The sequence below is a fragment of the Scylla paramamosain genome, chromosome 28, assembly GCF_035594125.1.
Source record: "Scylla paramamosain isolate STU-SP2022 chromosome 28, ASM3559412v1, whole genome shotgun sequence".
Classification (NCBI taxonomy): domain Eukaryota; kingdom Metazoa; phylum Arthropoda; class Malacostraca; order Decapoda; family Portunidae; genus Scylla; species Scylla paramamosain.
Window position 1 is genome coordinate 20,554,964 of NC_087178.1, and position 8,022 is coordinate 20,562,985.

The 8,022-nt window shown below is 45.7% G+C and overlaps 1 protein-coding gene across 1 annotated transcript in view; it reads left to right on the forward strand.

The window, feature by feature from the left end:
- Nucleotides 1–7,613, forward strand: part of LOC135115071 (glutamate receptor 4-like) — a 20,841-nt gene extending 13,228 nt beyond the window's left edge. Inside the window, exons 6-8 of the mRNA XM_064031559.1 lie at nucleotides 5,206–5,375; nucleotides 6,048–6,140; nucleotides 7,038–7,613. The gene's annotated coding sequence lies outside the window, so the exon portion shown is untranslated. The remainder of the gene's footprint in view (nucleotides 1–5,205; nucleotides 5,376–6,047; nucleotides 6,141–7,037) is intronic.
- Nucleotides 7,614–8,022: the final 409 nt, after the last annotated feature.

Consider the following 8,022-nt stretch of genomic DNA (forward strand, 5'->3'; position numbering starts at 1 on the left):
GGGGGCTCAGACCAGCAGATTCCCACTGTTTATTCACTGTTTGTGTTGATCTAGTGTTTGGCCAGCCACTAGTGTGTTTTGGGGGCTCAGACCAGCAGATTCTCACTGTTTATTCACTGTTTGTGTTGATCTAGTGTTTGGCCAGCCACTTGTGTGTATGTAGGGGACTCAGACCAGCAGATTCCCACTGTTTATTCACTGTTTGTGTTGATGCAGTATTTGGCCAGCCACTTGTGTGTATGTAGCGGACTCAGACCAGCAGATTCCCACTGTTTATCCACTGTTTGTGTTGATGCAGTGTTTGGCCAGCCACTTGTGTGTTTTGGGGGCTCAGACCAGCAGATTCCTACTATTTATCCACTGTTTGTGTTGATCTAGTGTTTGGCCAGCCACTTGTGTTTATGTAGGGGACTCAGACCAGCAGATTCCCACTGTTTATCCACTGTTTGTGTTGATGCAGTGTTTGGCCAACCACTTGTGTGTTTTGGGGGCTCAGACCAGCAGATTCCTACTATTTATCACTGTTTGTGTTGATCTAGTGTTTGGCCAGCCACTTGTGTTTATGTAGGGGACTCAGACCAGCAGATTCCCACTGTTTATCCACTGTTTGTGTTGATCTAGTGTTTGGCCAGCCACTTGTGTGTTTTGGGGGCTCAGACCAGCAGATTCCCACTGTTTATTCACTGTTTGTGTTGATCTAGTGTTTGGCCAGCCACTAGTGTGTTTTGGGGGCTCAGACCAGCAGATTCTCACTGTTTATTCACTGTTTGTGTTGATCTAGTGTTTGGCCAGCCACTTGTGTGTATGTAGGGGACTCAGACCAGCAGATTCCCACTGTTTATTCACTGTTTGTGTTGATGCAGTATTTGGCCAGCCACTTGTGTGTATGTAGCGGACTCAGACCAGCAGATTCCCACTGTTTATCCACTGTTTGTGTTGATGCAGTGTTTGGCCAGCCACTTGTGTGTTTTGGGGGCTCAGACCAGCAGATTCCTACTATTTATCCACTGTTTGTGTTGATCTAGTGTTTGGCCAGCCACTTGTGTTTATGTAGGGGACTCAGACCAGCAGATTCCCACTGTTTATCCACTGTTTGTGTTGATGTAGTGTTTGGCCAGCCACTTGTGTGTTTTGGGGGCTCAGACCAGCAGATTCCCACTGTTTATTCACTGTTTGTGTTGATCTAGTGTTTGGCCAGCCACTAGTGTGTTTTGGGGGCTCAGACCAGCAGATTCTCACTGTTTATTCACTGTTTGTGTTGATCTAGTGTTTGGCCAGCCACTTGTGTGTATGTAGGGGACTCAGACCAGCAGATTCCCACTGTTTATCCACTGTTTGTGTTGATCAAGTGTTTGGCCAGCAACTTGTGTGTATGTAGGGGACTCAGACCAGCAGATTCCCACTGTTTATTCACTGTTTGTGTTGATGCAGTGTTTGGCCAGCCACTTGTGTGTATGTAGGGGACTCAGACCAGCAGATTCCCACTGTTTATCCACTGTTTGTGTTGATGCAGTGTTTGGCCAACCACTTGTGTGTTTTGGGGGCTCAGACCAGCAGATTCCTACTATTTATGACTGTTTGTGTTGATCTAGTGTTTGGCCAGCCACTTGTGTTTATGTAGGGGACTCAGACCAGCAGATTTCCACTGTTTATCCACTGTTTGTGTTGATCTAGTGTTTGGCCACCCACTTGTGTGTTTTGGGGGCTCAGACCAGCAGATTCCCACTGTTTATTCACTGTTTGTGTTGATCTAGTGTTTGGCCAGCCACTAGTGTGTTTTGGGGGCTCAGACCAGCAGATTCTCACTGTTTATTCACTGTTTGTGTTGATGCAGTGTTTGGCCAGCCACTTGTGTGTATGTAGGGGACTCAGACCAGCAGATTCCCACTGTTTATCCATTGTTTGTGTTGATGCAGTGTTTAGCCAGCCACTTGTGTGTATGTAGGGGACTCAGACCAGCAGATTCCCACTGTTTATCCACTGTTTGTGTTGATGCAGTGTTTGGCCAGCCACTTGTGTGTATGTAGGGGACTCAGACCAGCAGATTCCCACTGTTTATTCACTGTTTGTGTTGATGCAGTATTTGGCCAGCCACTTGTGTGTATGTAGCGGACTCAGACCAGCAGATTCCCACTGTTTATCCACTTTGTGTTGATGCAGTGTTTGGCCAGCCACTTGTGTGTTTTGGGGGCTCAGACCAGCAGATTCCTACTATTTATCCACTGTTTGTGTTGATCTAGTGTTTGGCCAGCCACTTGTGTTTATGTAGGGGACTCAGACCAGCAGATTCCCACTGTTTATCCACTGTTTGTGTTGATCTAGTGTTTGGCCAGCCATTTGTGTGTTTTGGGGGCTCAGACCAGCAGATTCCCACTGTTTATTCACTGTTTGTGTTGATCTAGTGTTTGGCCAGCCACTAGTGTGTTTTGGGGGCTCAGACCAGCAGATTCTCACTGTTTATTCACTGTTTGTGTTGATCTAGTGTTTGGCCAGCCACTTGTGTGTATGTAGGGGACTCAGACCAGCAGATTCCCACTGTTTATTCACTGTTTGTGTTGATGCAGTGTTTGGCCAGCCACTTGTGTGTATGTAGGGGACTCAGACCAGCAGATTCCCACTGTTTATCCACTGTTTGTGTTGATGCAGTGTTTGGCCAACCACTTGTGTGTTTTGGGGGCTCAGACCAGCAGATTCCTACTATTTATCCACTGTTTGTGTTGATCTAGTGTTTGGCCAGCCACTTGTGTTTATGTAGGGGACTCAGACCAGCAGATTTCCACTGTTTATCCACTGTTTGTGTTGATCTAGTGTTTGGCCACCCACTTGTGTGTTTTGGGGGCTCAGACCAGCAGATTCCCACTGTTTATTCACTGTTTGTGTTGATCTAGTGTTTGGCCAGCCACTAGTGTGTTTTGGGGGCTCAGACCAGCAGATTCTCACTGTTTATTCACTGTTTGTGTTGATGCAGTGTTTGGCCAGCCACTTGTGTGTATGTAGGGGACTCAGACCAGCAGATTCCCACTGTTTATCCATTGTTTGTGTTGATGCAGTGTTTAGCCAGCCACTTGTGTGTATGTAGGGGACTCAGACCAGCAGATTCCCACTGTTTATCCACTGTTTGTGTTGATGCAGTGTTTGGCCAGCCACTTGTGTGTATGTAGGGGACTCAGACCAGCAGATTCCCACTGTTTATTCACTGTTTGTGTTGATGCAGTATTTGGCCAGCCACTTGTGTGTATGTAGCGGACTCAGACCAGCAGATTCCCACTGTTTATCCACTTTGTGTTGATGCAGTGTTTGGCCAGCCACTTGTGTGTTTTGGGGGCTCAGACCAGCAGATTCCTACTATTTATCCACTGTTTGTGTTGATCTAGTGTTTGGCCAGCCACTTGTGTTTATGTAGGGGACTCAGACCAGCAGATTCCCACTGTTTATCCACTGTTTGTGTTGATCTAGTGTTTGGCCAGCCATTTGTGTGTTTTGGGGGCTCAGACCAGCAGATTCCCACTGTTTATTCACTGTTTGTGTTGATCTAGTGTTTGGCCAGCCACTAGTGTGTTTTGGGGGCTCAGACCAGCAGATTCTCACTGTTTATTCACTGTTTGTGTTGATCTAGTGTTTGGCCAGCCACTTGTGTGTATGTAGGGGACTCAGACCAGCAGATTCCCACTGTTTATTCACTGTTTGTGTTGATGCAGTATTTGGCCAGCCACTTGTGTGTATGTAGCGGACTCAGACCAGCAGATTCCCACTGTTTATCCACTGTTTGTGTTGATGCAGTGTTTGGCCAGCCACTTGTGTGTTTTGGGGGCTCAGACCAGCAGATTCCTACTATTTATCCACTGTTTGTGTTGATCTAGTGTTTGGCCAGCCACTTGTGCTTATGTAGGGGACTCAGACCAGCAGATTCCCACTGTTTATCCACTGTTTGTGTTGATGTAGTGTTTGGCCAGCCACTTGTGTGTTTTGGGGGCTCAGACCAGCAGATTCCCACTGTTTATTCACTGTTTGTGTTGATCTAGTGTTTGGCCAGCCACTAGTGTGTTTTGGGGGCTCAGACCAGCAGATTCTCACTGTTTATTCACTGTTTGTGTTGATCTAGTGTTTGGCCAGCCACTTGTGTGTATGTAGGGGACTCAGACCAGCAGATTCCCACTGTTTATTCACTGTTTGTGTTGATCTAGTGTTTGGCCAGCCACTTGTGTGTATGTAGGGGACTCAGACCAGCAGATTCCCACTGTTTATCCATTGTTTGTGTTGATGCAGTGTTTGGCCAGCCACTTGTGTGTATGTAGGGGACTCAGACCAGCAGATTCCCACTGTTTATCCACTGTTTGTGTTGATGCAGTGTTTGGCCAGCCACTTGTGTGTATGTAGGGGACTCAGACCAGCAGATTCCCACTGTTTATTCACTGTTTGTGTTGATGCAGTGTTTGGCCAGCCACTTGTGTGTATGTAGGGGACTCAGACCAGCAGATTCCCACTGTTTATCCACTGTTTGTGTTGATGCAGTGTTTGGCCAACCACTTGTGTGTTTTGGGGGCTCAGACCAGCAGATTCCTACTATTTATCCACTGTTTGTGTTGATCTAGTGTTTGGCCAGCCACTTGTGTTTATGTAGGGGACTCAGACCAGCAGATTCCCACTGTTTATCCACTGTTTGTGTTGATCTAGTGTTTGGCCAGCCACTTGTGTGTTTTGGGGGCTCAGACCAGCAGATTCCCACTGTTTATTCACTGTTTGTGTTGATCTAGTGTTTGGCCAGCCACTAGTGTGTTTTGGGGGCTCAGACCAGCAGATTCTCACTGTTTATTCACTGTTTGTGTTGATGCAGTGTTTGGCCAGCCACTTGTGTGTATGTAGGGGACTCAGACCAGCAGATTCCCACTGTTTATCCATTGTTTGTGTTGATGCAGTGTTTGGCCAGCCACTTGTGTGTATGTAGGGGACTGAGACAAGTTTATTTAATGTTCAGTGACCCGTTTGCAGGCACAGGGGTGTTGACGAGCTGGGTGTGCAGGAGACAGACAATTACAAAGGTTTACAGTTCAAATGCTACATGTATCTTCAAAATACAGATAATAAGTAGATAAATATTGAAATTAATATAAAATACCATTCTTTATTTAACACTTAACCAAACTTAACCAACATACACACACACGCTAACTCAGACAGTTCCCTAACTACCTTACCATCCCGCAGGAGGCCATGTCGGAGGTGCCGGTGGTGGGGTCGCCAGTTCCGGAGTACGAGGTGGAGGAGGAAAAGGAAGAGGAGGACGAGGAGGAGGCACGGATAAGGAAGAAGAAAAGATTATTAGCTGTAGCCCTCCCTCCAGCTGATAAGGGGATATTAAGGAGCCCTTCCTACAGGTGTGTCTGTCTACCTGTGTGTCTCTTTCTATCTCTCCTTTTCATTTTTCCAGTTTCCCATTATTTTCTCCACCCTCTCACTGTCTTTTCTCAGCCTCTCACAACCTGTCACACCCTCTCCCAGCTATTCACAGCCACTCACAGCCTCTCTCTCTCACTCTATCTCATTCCCAGTGTATCCAGACCATTCCAGACTTACCCCAAACTGTCCCCAAGACTTCCAGTCCATCCCAACTTCTCACAGCCTCTTCCAGCCTTTCACAGCCTCTCTCTCTCTCTCTCTCTCTCTCTCTCTCTCTCTCTCTCTCTCTCTCTCTCTCTCTCTCTCTCTCTCTCTCTCTCTCTCTCTCTCTCTCTCTCTCTCTCTCTCTCTCTCTCTCTCTCTCTCTCTCTCTCTCTCTCTCTCTCTCTCTCTCTCTCTCTCTCTCTCTCTCTCTCTCTCTCTCATTCCCAATGTATCCAGACCATCCCAGACTCACCCCAAACCATCTCCAAGACTCCCCTTCTCTCTTCCTCTCCTCTCCCTCTCTCTCCCTCCCCTCTCTCACTCTCCTAACTCTCCCCAGGAGAGGCCCCAGTGGTGAGCAGATGGTGATGCTGGAGATGATACTGGCATATTGAGTATTATAATTAGCCATAAACACTTGCTTGCTTACTTTCATGTCTACACAGGTTCGTTCGATGCAAGGAGTTGGCACAGGAGGCGTCCGAGGCTGTGTAGAGCGGCCGTCTGAACCTGGTGCCACAGCTTACTATGTTCAACAGGTGCGTGTGTGTGTGTGTGTGTGTGTGTGTGTGTGTGTGTGTGTGTGTGTGTGTGTGTGTGTGTGTTTTGTGTGGTCATTTCACTATCTATCTATCTGTTTAGTTTGTCTCCATCTGTCTGTCTTTCTGTCATTGGTCTGTCTGTCTGTCTGTGTATTGCAATGATTTTTCAGTTATGTATTTTATTTTTTATTCTTGTGTACTTGTGTCTGTCTGTATGTATGTATGTATCAGTCAGTGAGTCAGTCAGTCAGTCACTCAGTTAGTCAGTTAGTCAGTCATTCAGTCAGTCAGTTAGTCAGTCATTCAGTCAGTTAGTGAGTTAGTCAGTTAGTCAGTCTGTCAGTCACTCACACAGTGTTAATCCTCCTCTTCCTCCTCCTCCTCCTCCTCCTCCTCCTCCTCCTCCTCCTCCTCCTCCTCCTCCTCCTCCTCCTCCTCCTCCTCCTCCTCGTCCACCTCCTCCTCCTCCTCCTCCTCCTCCTCCTCCTCCTCCTCCTCCTCCTCCTCCTCCTCCTCCTCCTCCTCCTCCTCCTCCTCCTGTTCCCCACCACCCCTGCCGAGAGGTGAGTGTATGTACGTGTGTGTGTGTGTGTGTGTGTGTGTGTGTAGTAATAATAGTAATGCTATGTACATATATAAATACTGTTAATATTATTGATAAAAAATATTGATGATGATGATGATGATGATTCAGTGGTGATTATGAAAATGTGCATTACAATATAGGTAGATATTATTGTTATTACCTGTGTGTGTGTGTGTGTGTGTGTGTGTGTGTGTGTGTGTATGTGTGTGTGTGTGTGTGTGTGTGTGTGTATGTGTGTGTGTGAGGAATAATTGAATAATTGAATAATTGATGCTCTCTCCTTTGCTATTCATTATATACATGGACAGATGCCTGAAGGAAGTGTGTGTAAGGGAGGATAAAGAGATCATGCTGGCCTATGCAGACGATGTCGCTGTCGTGACAGGAAGCCAACAAGATCTTCAAGAGGCCATGACAAGATGGAATGATGTTTTAAATAGGGAAGGAATGAGAATGAACAAACAAAAAACTTATTTACTAGTGGACAAGCAACAAGTGATGGTGTGGCTCTGAGCCACTGTAGTAGGGATGTTATGGTTTAAGTGTAGGAAGTTGCAAATGCTCACCTAACAATTGCACCTTAGTAGAAAAACACAAACAGGAAGTTTATGCAAGTTTTTATCCTTATATAAAATGTTGTATTGCATCAAACCTCCATACATTACTGTCTCTATCCAGTATGAGACCGGTGTTCAGGAAGCACAAGCATGTGCTGAATAACAAGAAGCCGGCATTGGTGAAGGTGACAACATTTCATCTATTTATACATACTTTTTATTATTAAAGCTTATCTTATAATTATTTCTGAAGAGATTGACTAATTTTTGTAGTATTTATGACTTAGAACTATGATAAAGCTATGAATTGATATAATTCCTGATTTGTTTTATCTTTTCATTATCCTTCCTTTGTTAATTGAGCATTTTATATTACTTAGCTTAAAAATGCAAGAACGGTTCAGAAGTATTCAACCTTGGGCTAAGGGCCAAAATTATGGTATCATTCAAAATGTCCTTCAAAGAAAGCCCTCTGTAATCCAACACACTTAGCCCATTAATCCTTCCATTTTTCATCAATTTGTTCAACATTCATATTTTTCCCTTATAGGGTTGAACAATTTTCATGGGTTCAGAGCAAAAGGCTTCCTCATTCCTCCCCAAGGTATTCTCGGATGGTAAGCAGGTTTGACTCTGGAGCAAACCTGACCAAGGGCTACTGCCCAAGGCTACAGAGGTTCCTCTCCCTGAGGCTGAATGCACAATGTGAGATGGTTCTGTTATGTGGATGAATGTC